A 6,127-nucleotide genomic window follows, 5' to 3' on the forward strand; every position below is an offset into this window, starting at 1 on the left:
TGTGTTCGGAAACGTACTAGGAGCCAATGTAGGTCTTTCAGGACTGGTGTTATATGGTCTTAGCGGCCGCTCCCAGTCACCAGTCTAGCTGCCGCATTCTGGATTAGTTGTAGTTTCGGCGTCACCTTCAAAGGTAGAGTGCATTGCTGTTTTGCATGTGGACAGCTTTATCTCCAGCATCTCCAGGTGGGTCTGGAAGAGGCCCCAGTCTGAAAGCCCAGATATATACCACCAGTCCCTATGTAACCTTAATGGCATCCATCTGTTTCAAGCGACATTGGAGTGCATCTCTGGGGGTGAAGTCAAACCACTGTGTTAGCATCTCTGAAGTGACTTTCCCAGGGTGTAAGCCTGTGCAGTGTGTATGGAGTTCCTGGGCTGCCCAGACGAGAAGACATTCCCCCCACCCCCCGGTCTCACTGATGTGACCAAAAGGAAAGCAGAGTAATACATTTGGCACCAGTTTGGCTGCAGAAGTTGCTGGAAGGAGGCGTACAAGGCACCATCCAGCCAATTTAGGGACTCCACTCTGGAATTGTGTAGTGTTTGCTCCTTACACATCTCCCACAAGTTGTCCCGCAATGCATGGGTACAAAATTTTCCTCTGGGTTTACTTCTGAATACTTTCTCATGAATGAGCATAGCCAAGAGGCAGGGGAACTTTAGGATCAGAGCTTTCCTTCTCCTGATAAGCTACCTTGCCAAGTTGATGTACCCCATCTGCCCCTCACTTCCCTCTGCGGAACATGCAGAATAATAATAATAATAATAAAAATAAAATTTATTTATATCCCGCCCTCCCCAGCCGAAGCCGGGCTCAGAGCGGCTAACAACAACAACAGAAACTGCCTTCTTGATTGTTGGTCTCGCCTTCTCAACCTGCAGTATTGCGCTAAATGGATCAATTGCATGTCTCAGTATAAGGTAAAGGGAAAGGGACCCCTGACTATTAGATCCAGTCATGGCCAACTCTGGGGTTGCGGCGCTCATCTCACTTTATTGGCCAAGTGAGCCGGCGTACAGCTTCCGGGTCATGTGACCAGCATGACTAAGCCGCTTCTGGCGAACCAGAGCAGCACACGGAAACGCCGTTTACCTTCCTGCCGGAACAGTACCTATTTATCTACTTGCACTTTGATGTGCTTTCGAACTGCTAGGTTGGCAGGAGCAGGGACCAAGCAACGGGAGCTCACCCCATTGCGGGGATTCGAACCGCCAACCTTCTGATCGGCAAGTCCTAGGCTCTGTGGTTTAACCCACAGCGCCACCCGCGTCCCTATCCAGTATAAGGTAGCTTCCTTTATATATTCTCAACCCTGTTTGTGGGCAAAACAAATAAATGAATAAACGGGAATAAATTTCCCAGGGTGGGGAGGGGAGGAGAAATTATCCAATAGCTTCTCAAAGGTAATTCTTCACAGCAAGCGTACTTTCATGATTACAAATTGGGAAATGAAACAATACAACTCTCTCCCCATGTGTGCGGCTGTGCACGTACATGCATGCCCATGTATACAAAAGAGCTACCTAGGATGAAAAGAGATGAGCTGAATTCAATAAAGCTAACGCAACTGGAATGCAGAAAACGGTTCATTCAGGAATGTGTTGACTCAGCTCAGATTAGGATATGCAAACACTGGACCGGAGGCAGGCATGGCACAACGGCAGCTGGGGGACGGGGGCCCCAACATTAAGAATGCAAGGAGAGCCTGCTGGATCAGATCAGTGCCCCATCTAGTCCACCATATTGTCCTCGCAGTCGCCAACCAGATGCCTGCCAGAGACCTGCAAGAAGGTTTCAGACCACAGGAATACTCTCCCCCTTGTGATTCTCAGCAGCAGATGCCCAGATCCATAATGCTCCTGATAGTGGAGGTAGAACATCGGACACTGATTGACTTCTCCAAAAACCCGACATTGTCCGATTCACTCAAAAACAGTGCTGAACACCTGCAAATCACCCCTGCAACATTTGGGGGTGCGAACCCCACGTTTCACAGTGGTCCGTAAAACAAGCCCTTGGCACCCTAATCCGCAGGGCCACGATTTCGCCAAAAGCCTGTAGTTGTCCGATTCACTCAAAAATGGTGCCAAACCCTACATTTGATGGTAGGCCCTAAAATGAGCCCTTGGTGGCGCAGGTAACCCTAGCCTCTGTCCCTCTTTCCTTCCCTCCCAAGTTAACAAGACAAGAATAACCAGCAGATCTGGGACATCCCTGTTACTGTGTAAGAGAAAGGAAAGGTAGTTTTACTTATTCTTTTCCTCCCAAATCTGTTATTATTTTTACATATTTATACAAGAATCAACATTCAATATTCAACCATCCTGCCCCTGTCCACAAATAAGCACCAAATGTTTATTTCATTACATCTAACATTTAAGTCATTTCAGTTTTTAAATAAAGGTACCATTCCAAAAATCATCGTGTGTCCATGGAGGCTTATAACCATGTTCCATCAATGCTGCATATGTAATAAATCTATGACATAAGATTCAACTGCAATTCTTTACACGAAATGAGATTTAACATCTTGAATTTCAAGCAGCACAGCATTGTATCCTGCTGAGTTAGAATAGACCCATTGAAATTGATGGACCTAAGTTAGTTGGACCGATGTTGGATACAACCCAAAATGTCATTGGCTGAGCCAGCTAAGGATGCTCCATCTTCCCTAATATGTGTCTCCTCTTTCATTGCTGGTGCTTGTCACCCAGCCACAAACCCATGAACTAAGCAGAAGTATTGACGAGGTTGTGCGCATGTAACCACATATTCATTTGAGATTTGTGCATGAACAACATAGAAGTGCTAATCTTTTAACAGTTGTTACAATGACCAGGTAGGGGACGCGGGTGGCACTGTGGGTAAAACCTCAGTGCCTAGGACTTGCCGATCAGAAGGTCGGCGGTTCGAATCCCCGCGGCGGGGTGAGCTCCCGTCTTTTGGTCCCTGCTCCTGCCCACCTAGCAGTTCGAAAGCACCCCTAAGTGCAAGTAGATAAATAGGTACCGCTTTATAGCGGGAAGGTAAACGGCGTTTCCATGTGCTGCGCTGGTGCTGGCTCGCCAGAGCAGCTTCGTCACGCTGGCCACGTGACCCGGAAGTGTCTTCGGACAGCGCTGGCTCCCGGCCTCTTAAGTGAGATGAGCGCACAACCCTAGAGTCGGACACGACTGGCCCGTACGGGCAGGGGTACCTTTACCTTTACCTTTACAATGACCAGGTAACGGAAGGGTCAAACACCCAGCAGGAGATGCCTTCCCCATGTGAGAAGGGATGTTTTGTTGATGGCTGTCATTGACAAGAGCAATGCACACACTGAAACACAGTTCAGAAATAGTTGAAAAGTAGGACACAGTCGCTGAATCAGGAAGGACAGTAAACATGAAAGCTCTGGGGAGGTTTGCCTAGAATTGCCACATCTCAGAAATTGATGTGAAGATTCAGGAGAGCTAAAAGAACATGGCTGCTCCTTCCAAACCTCAGCATGAAGGAAGGAGAGAACAAGACAAGGGCACAATCAGAAATCTCGGGTCTTCTGCTAGCTTTTGCTAATTGATCCTTCTGCCAGGCCCATCATCTACCACCATCAATAACAGCTAGTGCAGGCAGCATTGGCACAGATATCACACAGAGCAATGTTGGGCACAGCAAGATCTGTTCAAGAAAGAGAAAAGACCAGGTTGGTTGTTTCATGATGTTATAAGTGATGCTTAAACAGACACTCACATTCCCTGTGGATGAAGGTGGTTGGGGGTGGAGAGCTAGCTAGAATGCACATTTTGTTTCAAATACCTATGATCTCTCTTCAGCTGCATGTTTCCGTAAAGAGTGCGCAGGAGGTACACATCCTGGATTCAATCACCATTGTAGCATCCCTTCAGATGATGCCCATGATGAGAGCTGCCCACAGACGGCTCCTGGAGAACTGTCCTCCTATAACTTATGCCAGGGGTCACCAAGGGGATGCCCATGGGCACCATGGTGCCCTTGAGGTTTTCCCCTGGTGCCCACAAAGATGTCCATCCCCAACTTCCTCCCTGCCACATTTTCTAAAAGGGATAATGGAGGGTGCTACAAGGAGGGTGCTGGTTTCCAGTGCCTCGTAAGTGTGAAGGCAGGCTGGCGGAAGGCAGACAGGTTGGTTGAGCAGCACCCCGTTTGCCCAAAAGGACAAGCCTCCACAGGTTTCAGCTTTTAATGCCCACAACCCCACCCTTCCATGTGAAAGGAAACAGGGGCTTCCAATGAGACAGAGCAAGGAGATCAGGAGCCCTCACAACTCACCAAGCCTCTTGAAAATTGGGGGGGGGGGCATATTTCCCTTTACAGATACCCTGGAATTCTTCCGGCAGCTCTGGGTTTCCACAGAGAGTAAAGAAGGTGAGCTGGCTCCTCGTGTGGAGGGGGGCAGATCCCGCATCCCTTCCCAAGAGCTCCAGCTTTTTCGCAGACTCCAGGGAAAACGCAATGTCTCCAACCTGACCCAAGATAACCAAAACATCAAAGAAACAACAAGATTAGGGTGGTCCACAAAGCTCCCCAAGCTGAGCTCTGGACTAAGACTGGAAACAACCCCAATGTTCTATTATTCCTTCCTTCCTTCCTTCCTTCCTTCCTTCCTTCCTTCCTTCCTTCCTTCCTTCCTTCCTGAAATTCACTCATCCTGAATTCTAGTTCCTCTTCAAGGATTTCTAAACTTAATTCTGGAACTGGACTGTAAACATCTATCTGATCATCATTTCCCCTTCCTTTACTTGGGAAGCTTCCTTATCCACTGATCCATCTAGCTTAGTATTGTCTACACTGACATTTTCACACAGGGCATAGTTAGAATTTGCTCCCATAAGATGCACTAACTTCTAGAGGCCAGGTGGAAGACGCTTCATGGCACCCAACCATAAGTGTATTTGTGGAGAAGGGGAACTTGAGGATATGAGTCACTGTTTATTTTACTGATCCATCATAAAGGAAGTCTGAATGATAGGTGTTGGACACCAGCGCCTCTTTGAAATGGAAGTTTATGTGCTTATTAAATTATGATAAGGGTGACAGTGTGTGTGTGTGTGTGTGTGTGTGTGTGTCTTTGTAAGCAAAATGAAAATAATAATAATTTTTTTTAAAAAAAAGGTCATAGCAGCAATTACCAACATAATGCAGCTTTTTTAAAAATAATTATAATTTATTATATATATGATAGTTCAGCCTGGATAGCTCTGTTGACTGCTGATAAAGCTACTTCCACCCTACAGAGGAGGTGGGGTTGCGGGCTTCACAGCCCCACCACGCACGCAGTGGCTGGAGCCCAGCCCCGCGCGATTGGGGGGATTCCCAGCTGCGTCACACCCTGGCCAGCCAATCAGCTGGCTCTGGGGGCATGGCCTGCTATATTTAAGGCAGGACCCAGCCAGGGAGCTCCCTCTTTCCCCGCCTGCCAGCTGTTCCTGCTTTATCACTGCTGATAATGCCAAGGTTGCAGGTTCGATCCCTGCATGGGACAGCTGTATATTCCTGCCTTGCAGGGGGTTGAACTTGGGGGTTCCAACTCTACAGTTCTATGATTCTAATACACACACACAGGATTCTCTGACTGTTACTTCCGTTGTCTTAATGGTACCATCAGCATCGTAGTGATGCTCATACATCATTTGCCTGACTCTTTAGGGCTTGCAAGGAAGCTCCACTAGGTTCACCCAGGAGCAATCCCTTGGCAGCTATTTCAACCCTTTCATTGTAGGTTGCAGTAGCTGCATCCCTGTTTGCTTGAGCCACTCACCCACCCTGACACAGCTCCCGCCTGTCCCCAGGGCTCAGAATTCCTTCACACCCCCTTAGTCTCTTGGATCTCTTGACAACACAGGTGGGGAACCTCAGAACCAAGGTCCAAAGGTGGTGGCCCTCCAGGGTGTTCTATCTGGCCCCCACAACACTCCCCACTTGTTTGCGTCACCGCTCCTCCCTGTAATTTCCCCCGTCTGACTGTGTCCTAGAACTCTTATAACATGTCTTTGATGTTTGGATCGAAGATAGAGATGGGTGCGTGAATGGATGGGCGTATCTAATCCAATAAATATTTATTGCTTGTAGTCAGAGGCCATTGCAAATACAGTAAAATGCTTATTA

This window comes from Podarcis muralis, chromosome 7, assembly GCF_964188315.1.
Source record: "Podarcis muralis chromosome 7, rPodMur119.hap1.1, whole genome shotgun sequence".
NCBI classification, from domain to species: domain Eukaryota; kingdom Metazoa; phylum Chordata; class Lepidosauria; order Squamata; family Lacertidae; genus Podarcis; species Podarcis muralis.